Genomic DNA, 6526 nt, shown 5'->3' on the forward strand with positions numbered 1-6526 from the left:
GCAAAACGTCCCAGAGGAGAATGTTCTTTCTTATGATGGGGCGACAAGGAAGTGGAGCCCAGCACCTTGCCGTGGGCAGCCCATCCTGGGGACCTCTCTAACCGTGCCTCCAGTGAGAATCCCAGCTCTGTTTCTGAGACTAAAGGAAACACTGAGTCTTGTTCCACGCTGAAACCAAACCGAACTCAGAAACCTTGGAAATTCTGCAAAATGGAATTGCCACTCTCTGCCAAGCCTAAGTATCATGTTATAATGTCTAATGTTGAATTAAAAGGTACAGAAGACTATATTTTTCAGAAAAGACAGACATTTTCTTGTAATTAGCAAATTATGGTCTCGTATTTATTTTGCTTATCAAGTTATTTTTCAGTGTCAAGACCTATTTTGTTTCACCCTTCCCTGTCATCACTGGCTTAAGAGTTGTTCTTGGCACTAGGGAATCTGAAGAGTGCTGTCACGGGCTGCACGCAGGAGGTTGTTCCAACAGCAGGAATTGGAGCTGAAACTGCTCATTGTTTATGTAAAACTAAAAGTAATTTCCCTAACATCAGCACCAGGCTCCTTTTCTGAGGTTGTACGTGTGCGTATCTACGCAGACACCACAGGCTGGCCGCCGTTTGTTACGCTAGGAAATTAATGTTTCCTTTGCTTCTGCAAATAAAGGAATCAACGGCAAACTGCCCTGAAGAAGCGTCTCTTGCCACCACCTGGGAGCTTGCTATGGCAGCTGGTGATCCATCAGCTGAACTGCATGAACTCAGGAAGCATTCGTTGCTCAGACTAAATGGTCTTCCAGGCTGTATGACTCGTTGACTGATTTGTAAGTTAAAACAGCTCTTGGCACTGCAGATGATGAGTTTTCAATGGGTATGGCACACACACACAAATTCGATAAGGAGACAAAAAGCCAGTATTTTAGATAGACAACTTGGCCAATGAGAATTTTACTGCAAGGCTTATTTTTAATCGCCATGATGAGTTTTATGCATCTGCCCACTTGAAATATTCTGATTATGAAACTGGCTCTTTGTTCACTGCTTGGCTGTTGATTTCTAAGCAGGCAAAGCAGGCAGTGAGTGCTAATAAAAGGGTCAGAAAAAAGAGGAAGACACTAATGCAATGAACTACCTTCTCCATAGGACTGTTTCACATTAAAAATTTTGCTTTGGCTTTTGCTTACAGCTTTTGACCACTTTTGGTTTGTTCAGTAATCCCAAACCATATGTATAAAGAGTGATTGACAGAAAAAACTGTGTTTGAAGCAGCCTCCCAATGGCTTGTACTCAGATATAAATATCTGATATTCTAAATCTTGAGATGAACTCCTGATGCATCAAGTACCAGTTGATTTTCTTTCATATCTGTGATTAATTTTTTCATGTACACATCACATTAAATGATGAAAAAGAGACTGTAAAAAAACAGTTTTCACCTAATAGGATATTAAGTTAAGAAGTTTAGAAAAAATACTGTGAAAAACTTAATACCAAAGGTTGTAATCTTTCAAAGCTCATTTATGCCCATAACAATGTAAGTGACATTATTAGATTATTTTTTATCAGTCTGTAAGACTGGAAGATTAATAAATATATGGCAAAGAATGGAGATTTGTGGTAGCAATCTTTTGAATAATGGCACAAAATAGATTATTTAAAATATATTTAGTATTTTTATACAATGCATATTTTAAGAATGGACTATTTTTGCCATCTTCTCAATTTGTAACAAAATTACCATTAGTGTAAATAATCATCATGATAGTATTACCAAAGGTCATGGGCTTCAGCAAAGGTCATTATGTAGCTTCTTAGAAACTGAATAATGTATTCAGCCTTTACATTCAGTCTGTGTGTAACTTAGGCTCAAGCTAAAAGGAAGAACCTTGCTAACAATCCTGATACCCGTATCTGTTCTGTATCACCAAAGTTCTGCTGTAACTTTCTAGCCTACTCAGCAGAATGATATAGAAGATTTATCATTAATGTTAGAGTTAACATCTTCAAAATATTACAGAGACTTTTCTGAAAATTTAAATTCTTATTCTGTTAGGACCAGATCATGCTGTAACACAGCATCCTACACAGTGGGGTCTTTCAGTTTGTGAACAAAGAAGCTATTTTGAAAAACAGTGTGCTGTTGGATGTAAGCTTATTTGAGGAAACTGCAGATGGTAGCAAGGGAGTTTGTTCTTGTCTGTCACCTCTGTGCCTAAAGCCAGATCTGGGTGGAATCTGAAGAGCTGTGCACTGGGGTTGAGCTCCTGGAAGGGGTTTTAGCGTAGGTACCCTTTGGATGATGTTCCTTCCACCTAACTCCAGTTTAAAAGCTACACATACCATCTGAATTAATCATTAAGACTCTCCCTCCAATCAGTAGAGAAAGCAAGCACTTGGAGATAGTGATTCACCTGTCTTGTTTAAATACTTTGAAAAGAAAGACATGGCCTTGGGAAGTGTTCTCTGTTGACCTGTAGAAGAAGCCTAGACAATTAGCTTAGTTGTGACTACTGTTTAGATGGCTGCAGTTAACGGAGGTGAATCCTGTCCCATGTGTCTAATGCATAATAATCCCCAAGTGGGTAGCTGTTTAAAAAAAGACACACCACTTGCAGCTAGAATGATCACAAAAAGCACGATGCCTGCTATCCCAAGTCATGTAGCCAGATTGTTTTTCTAGTACATCCTTCCAAGTCACATGGTGAAGAAACAGCTGTGAGCTGGCTGATGGGTGTACCAGAGATCATGCTTTCCAGGGATTCTAATTCTGTAGTCCTTATTCAGACCTTTCCACTGAAACTGATAGAAATTATGGCAAAGGACTATAAAATCAAATGCCCTCTAAGATGTTAGTGGAAGCGGAGTGCTCCTGTATGTTTCTGTAAGATCATTAAGTGATGACTAAGTGAAGGCACTGCCACTGGAGGCTTTCAACAGGGTTCTTTGCAGACCAGCTATTATGCAGTGTGAGGAAAAAGAAGCATTAGCCAAACATATCACCATCAAAAGGAATAAAAATACAACATGTCACTGTGCACTGATATACTTTATTCAGGGCAGAAGTGGTGCAGTTGCGTAACTTAAAAACATGAGCCAAGAAGTCACCAATATTTGCAAAACACTCCTTTTTTACTCCCTTCCATTTTGTTTGTAATTTGAATCAAACTGCTAGAGATAAAATGAGATACAAAGGCAGAAACTGAAAGCTCTCACTCACATGTCACCTTCCAGTTGTTAGGAAAATCGAGGCTGTTGCTGCTGTTCTCTTGATTGCCTCAGCATAGCCCCATTCCTTCCTGGGGAGATCTGTAATCAAAGCTATCGCATTTTAGTAAGCAGACAGTATTATAGCTCAATCAGCATCTCCAAGGGAGGACCTGGAGGCACTTGCACGTGGGCAGAGAGATGCCCTGAACATTTCTGCACTACAGGGTTTAGCATAAAGGTTGCTCTAACTTTCCCCCCGGTTCAAACTTCAGGTTAACACACAAATTAAAATGCTGCCATTCTGTGTCTCTGTGCTAGTGATGACACCTCGCCTAGCAGGACAACCCCCAAACTACGGTCAATACCGACTGCATCAACTAGGTCTAGGTTTAAAAATAAGTCGAATAATACTTCCAGCCTTTATGTGCTTCCATTTCCAGTTAGCTCGAAGAGGAATAAACCAGGCTATTTAGTAAGCGCTCTCAACCGAGAGGTGACCTGATCTTGAATCTGACCTTTTAGCTCAGCTTCATGGGTGTGTTTGGCTCAAAGCATTCATTATGCCTGGGTTGCAAAATTCAAAGAAATATGTGGAGTTAGACTATAAGATGTTTACTTGTGTTATGCTGGAATTCCTTTGCTCTTGCCCAAGGGTCTACTTTGGAGGCCTTCAAAGTTAAAACTGCTACTCTGTTCCTGCCTGGAACATTTTGTTCCTAGGTTTCTCTCCTGTCAATAGGAATTAGAGGAACCTGAAATGTTGTCCCTGTCTAAATACAGAGCTAAAAGTAATTCCATGTTGTGTGACGCTCAAAGCATCACTCTCTGCTAGTGTTGTGTGAAAGATGGGCAAAAAATGAGGAAAACGCACTAGCACCCTTAGCAGAGACCCTTTGTTGACCCCCTTGTACAACCTACATAAGGAAAAGGGTCTAGTTCATGGTTCTTAACCACAGGGTCAAAGTGTAAATGACCACAACGGGGAAGCAGCAGTGGTACAACCAACCAATCCATTTTAAAAGGCATACAGGAAGGAAACTAGGAAAAACAGAGGATAGATGTTTTTCCTTTTTTTGTGTGTGTAAGAACAGGTTATGTTTATATTAGAGGGAAGTGTGCTCCATGGTATGACCCTCAATCCATGTCCCCTGGCTGTCCCTGTGTGACCTCCTGGACCATACTGCAGTTGCCTTCTGGCCTGTGCTTTGGAGTTTAGTTTCCTTGAAAACCAAACACATATTTACACTGTCACTAAAAGCTACAAGTAGAACAACAATTATTTTTTAAATGGTGCTGAACAATATATTTTCATTTTATTGTTGGAAGAGGTATTATGTAACATGTTTTTCTATTGTACATATATCCACAGCAAACCTTATTTCCTAGGTTTTTATCATTACGTTAAAAAGCAGTATGATGAGGATGTCCACATCTCTTAAGTTTAATTCCAAACATTTCCTCTCTAAACAAAAAATGTTTTCATTCTTCTTTGTGATAAATCCCACTTGTGATCAATTATCATATTTGTATACACATTTTTTAACATTAAGCTAAATGCTGAAGGAATGATATTCCCAGTGTAGCATCCAAAATATAATAAATAATACATAATTTAAAAATCTGGCATACTTATAATTTAAAATAAAAGAATAACATGTCATTAAAACAGCATTTCACTCACTTTTTATGCAATTTTAGAAATTCTGTTTTCTCACCCTAGATTTGGGCATTGATCAGGGATCACTTTGTGTTCTGGAAGAAGTTGCTACCATCCTTTCAGCTGAAAGTTGAAGCATTTTCAAGAATGTCACAGGAATTTTAAATGACACAGCAGCAAATGGTATTCGATTCTGATGCTATCAAAGAAGGAGTAAGTAGTAATTGAGGTGATTGGAGTGAGGCCTGAACATGGTGTGGAATCTGTAGCACTCAAAGCAAACAGAGACCCCACTGGGAAATGTTTTAGACAACACAACACAGAATGCTGTTCATGTCTTCTGTTGTAACCAATGTTATATGCTTGAAATCAATTCATTATGCTTTACCAAGAGCAGGTGACTGGAAGGCTCTGAGCAGAATATTCTTCTATTCCTTCTTTTGTCTGAAGTTCAAACAATGTTCTGTATATTTTACAAAAAAACCCAATTTTCTGTCTCTTGAAAAAATCTCAAAACCAAATTAAGTTTCATTAATGATGCCCTTCCCCTTCAATAAATACATATGGCTATAACTGATTCATACTGTAAATCAGCTGTGATGCTGATGTGGGAAGACTCCCAAATCTTTGTCCTGTCTTAGCAGGCCCTTGGAAAGTGTCATCATTATTGGTTTTAACTCCAAACTTGAAAGTGCCCTAACAAAATACCGACAGAAGTTTGCTTTGCTAGTGCAAACCATTCTCATTACCTAGCATGAACTCTCATTCACTTCTGTGAAAGACAGGAGGTCAGTGGGCATGCAGGCTCTGCAGAAGCTTGCTTAGAAAATTTTGCGTGTTACTGTCTTTTGAGGATCAGCTTGAAGACCCATGACAGCAAAAATCTAAAACATCTTGGCTAAAACTGACAGTGTGAAAGACTTAGTGCAGTAAGCAGCACGCAAGTGGAAGCAGGCACCAGTATTTTCTTTCTAGGTAGCCACTGTTGAAACCAGTCGTTTCCCTTAATTTGCTCTTTTCAGGCAGCACTTTTGTCACTGGTGTAATAATGAGCTCGTCCCATCGCTTTATAAGAGCAAATGGATGACTTGATACTGATACTTTCTATTTCAAAATAAATTGTTACTCTTCTAATCTAGTTCAATCTTCTTCCATATTCTGCAAAAGTTTCCTGAAGAGTTCTTAAATTTCATTAAAACTAAAAAAGAAATTGTTAATAATTCAGGCTCATTTTCTCATACAAATTACTGTGGATGAAGAATTTAAGGAAGAGTGTGCCAAACACTGAGGACTGTTGGTATTCCAAGTCAATTAGAGCAGTTAGTGCCTAATTAAGTGCTAATTTATGCCCTGTGTAGTCTCATAGAGGGTAGAAATTTGGCTCAGGCTAGTTGGAAAACAAAATTCTAGCTATTACATGTGAAAATATCTACTATTTTTATGCACACAAAACCTACTTTGTTTTATATGAGTCGAGTGCACTGTAAAACAAGGCTAAACTCTTATCCTGGTTTGGCTGGCTTTCTCTTACAGTTTCAAAAGTTTCACAAACATTCGTTTTCCTGTATCCTCAGAAGTCATAGAATATGCTAAAGACAAGCTGTCTGGCAGCCAATTCTCCATGTTTCCTTTAAAAGGCAAACTTAACTGTCTTCTGCAATAACAG

Source organism: Phaethon aethereus (genome assembly GCF_964289735.1).
Source record: "Phaethon aethereus genome assembly, chromosome: 2".
NCBI lineage: Eukaryota > Metazoa > Chordata > Aves > Phaethontiformes > Phaethontidae > Phaethon > Phaethon aethereus.